Source organism: Nematolebias whitei, chromosome 15, assembly GCF_014905685.2.
Source record: "Nematolebias whitei isolate Nwh7 chromosome 15, NemWhi1, whole genome shotgun sequence".
NCBI lineage: Eukaryota > Metazoa > Chordata > Actinopteri > Cyprinodontiformes > Rivulidae > Nematolebias > Nematolebias whitei.
Window position 1 is genome coordinate 31,972,902 of NC_056512.1, and position 3,906 is coordinate 31,976,807.

A 3,906-nucleotide genomic window follows, 5' to 3' on the forward strand; every position below is an offset into this window, starting at 1 on the left:
GGAGAGGACAAACTGTTGTTCCCTGCAGGTAAATCAAGCCTTAGGTTGAAATCATTAAATATTTTATCATTTGCATTTATGTAACATTATTATTTTTAAAACAAGCAACATTTTTGTGAAAACTGAACCAATGTGAGCTGCTGACCTCTTCAATGAAATAACCCTGAAAGGTGACATCTTTGCTTGTTGTGTGAGGAATGGCAATTGGAGCAATGTTTGCAAACCTCTGTGTCTCATGGAGAACAGCATCAGTGTACGGCAAATCCTTCCTGTCCTCCATTTGAACCTGCCGGCTTCCAACCACCCTGCTCAGCTCCTCCTGAACACGATCTGGATGAGCATTATATAATATTAATGTAAATTGTTGCAATATTTGACGGGCCCTAGATGAGGTTTTTACCTTGAATATGAGGAAACTTGACCATGTAAAGGAGACTCCACTTCAGAGTCGTAGATGTGGCGTCAGTTCCAGCTGCAAATAAATTTGCCACACTGTACACCAAGTTATCATCATGGTAGTGTGAATTCCTGATACCAGATTCCTTGCGACAGACACAAACAAGATGGAAAAAACTTGTTGATCAACAATGACATCATGAAAATGGACTTGTTGAAGTTTAATTGCTCACCTCCAGCTGTTTCTTATGAATCAGAAAGGCATCAACAAGGCATCTGCACACCTCAGGGTTCAGAGTTTCCTTCAGATCTACTATCTTCTTCCACACATCTGCCTTTCCATCTTCTACATTCTTCATAACGTTCTTCCAGTTTTTAAGGAAAGGGCCCAGCCATGGCATAAAGTTGTAAATCTTGAAACAATCATATTACAAATTTATTAAAGTTTGTATATATTTACATATATGTATGTATATATTATTTATTAATTTAATTTATTTATTCATTCATTTAAAAGAAACAAAATTAACTAAACAAATTCATCAAAAAGGAAAAAAAACATGGAATGAAAAGGAAGCAGAAAGAAGAAAAAATTCTTATATCTGCCCCTTATTTAAAAAAATATATAAAATAACTTTAAACAAACAACAATTTGGGCTTGAACACCTCCAAAGTGAAAACAAAAACTTGGCACCATATTTTCACAATAATTTTAACTTATGTATGTATATATGTATGTATATGTGTATGTATAACACAGGTGCAGGTCATAAAATTAGAATATCATGAAAAGTTGATTTATTTCAGTAATTCCATTCACAAATTGAAACTTTCTATATCACAGTAGTCCCTTGCTACTTCTTGGTTCGTTTATCGCGGATTCGCTCTATCGTGGTTTTTCAAAATAAGATTGGACATGACATGTAATTGGCTGATTGATGGATGAGTCACACAATCGGCATGGAATTTTTATTTAATACAATTTATTTTAAATTATTTAGCACCTGCTGCTCCTTTGTACAGCCCACAACTGTAGAAAAAGCTTCCTCCTGTGCCTCTGTGCAGCCCTACTGCAGATTAAACTTCCTCCTGCAGCTGAACAGCTGAACAGCTGATCAGCTGATCTGCGTGCATAGCGGAGAAATGAGCATGGCCAAGAGCACTTTTAGGTGGCTGAGAGCAGTGGAGGCAAAGAGAGGGAAATCATGACATTCTGTGCTCTTTTAGCGCATTTAGAAACATTGTTTAGAATATTGCAAGAATATAGGAAGGGTTTAAAATGCCTTAACAGCTACAGTATACATATATATATATATATATATATATATATATATATATATATATTTATATAAATAATATGAGGTCGTCAGAGAGATCTTCAACTCACACCTCCGGGAGAGCTTTAACCACATCCCAGCTGAGGGACATTGAGTTTGAGTGGGCCATGTTCCACGCCTTGCTTGTTGAGGTAGCTGCCTTGAGCTCTGGCCGCAAGGTTGTCGGTGCTTCTCGCGGTGGCCATCTACGAACTCAGTAGTGGACACCCTGGGTTAGGGAGGCTGTCAAGCTGAAGAAGGAGTCCTATTGGGCCTTGTTGGCCAATAGGACTCTGGAGGCAGCTGAGGAGTACCGGAGGGCCAAGTGATGTGCAGACTTGGCTGTTGCTGAGGCAAAAGTTTGGATGTGGGAGGAGTTCAGTGAGACCTTGGATAGAGACTCTCGATCGGCTCCAAGGAGATTCTGGCAAACCATCAGGCGGCTGAGATGGGGAAAGCAGCACTTTACTAACACTGTGTTCAGTGACGGTGCGGTGCTGTTGACCTCAACCAGTGATGTCGTCAGGAGGTGGAAAGAATACTTCTTGCACCTTCTCATTCCTTCCAGCACATCTTCCATGGAGGAAGTATAGTCAGGGGACTTTGGGGTTGATCCGTCCATAACTGTGGCTGAGGTCACCGAGGTAGTTAAAAAGCTCAGAGGCAGCAGGGCTCCGGGAGTGGATGAGATTCACCCTGATTTCCTTAAGGCTCTGGATGTTGTGGGGCTGTCTTTGCTGACACGCCTTTGCAACGTCGCATTGACATTGTGGGCAGTGCCACCTGATTGGCAGACTAGGGTGGTGGTTCCCCTCTTCAAAAAGGGGTGTACAATTATATGGGCATCACTTTCCTTAGCCTCCCTGGTAAGGTCTATTCAGGGGTACTGGAGAAGCGAGTCCGATTGTTGGTCGAACCTCAGATCTAGGAGGAACAATGTTGGTTCCATCCTGGCAGTGGAACCCTGGATCAGCTCTTTACCCTCACTAGGGTCCTTGAGGGATCATGGGAGTTTGCCCATCCAGTCTACATGTGTTTTGTGGACTTGGAGAAGGCATTTGACTTTGTTCCTCATGGTACACTGTGGGGGGTGCTCCGTGAGTATGGGATTGGAGGTCCGTTGTAACAGGCTGTTCAGTCCCTATACAAGCAGTGCAAGAGTTTGGTTCGCATTGCCGGCAGTAAGTCGGATCCCTTCAGGATGGGAGTTGGACTCCGTCAGGGCTGCCCATTGTCACAGATTCTGCTCATAACTTTTATGGACAGAATCTCTCAGTGCAGCCAGCTAGGGGAGGGTTTCCAGTTTGGTGGCCTCAGGATTCCATCTCTGCTCTTTGCAGATGATGTGGTCCTGTTGGTGTCATTGTGCCGTGATCTTCAGCTCTCACTGGAGTGGTTCGCAGCAGAGTGTGAAGCAGCTGGGATGAGAATCAGCACCTCCAAATCTGAGGCCATGGTTCTCAACTAGAAAAGGATGGATTGCTCTCTTCAGGTCAAGGGTGAGATTCCACCTGAAGTGGAGGAGTTCAAGTATCTCAGGGTTTTGTTCACTAGTAAGGGAAGAATGGAGGGTGAGCTTGACAGACAGATTGGTGTAGCATCTGCAGTACTGCGGACTCTGTACCATTTCGTTGTGGTGAAGAGAGAGCTGAGCTGTAAGGCAAAGCTCTCTGTTTACTTGTCAGTCTATTTTCCTACCCTCACTTATATTCATGAGCTCTGGGTATTGACCTAAAGAATGAGATTGCGTATACAGGCGGTAGAAATGAGTTTTCTCCGCAGGGTAGCTGGACTCTCCCTTGGAGATAGGGTGAGAAGTTCAGTTATCCGAGAGAGACTCAGAGAAGAACCGCTATGCCTCCATGTCGAGAGGAGCCAGTTGAGGTGGTTCAGGCAATGGTGAGGATGCCCCCTGGGCGTCTCCGTTGAGTGGTGCTTCGGGCATGTCCAACTGGGAGAAGACCCCGGGGAAGACCCAGGACACGCTGGAGAGACTAATGTCTCTCGATTGGCCTGGGAACACCTTGGAATCCTCCCAGAAGAGCTGGATGTAGAAAGAGATGTCTGGGTCTCCCTGCTCAAGCTGCAACCCCCGCTTCGGAATAAGAGGAATGAGAGGAAGGAATGAGAGGAAGGAATGAGAGGAAGGAAGGAAGGAAGGAAGGAAGGAAGGAAGGAAGGAAGGGAGGAAGGA

General features: G+C 44.3%; 1 protein-coding gene across 1 annotated transcript in view; it reads left to right on the forward strand.

Annotated features, from left to right (window-relative positions):
* LOC119421645 (cytochrome P450 2K1) overlaps positions 1-3,906 on the forward strand; it is a 21,815-nt gene that overhangs the window by 16,137 nt on the left and 1,772 nt on the right. The window lies entirely within an intron of this gene.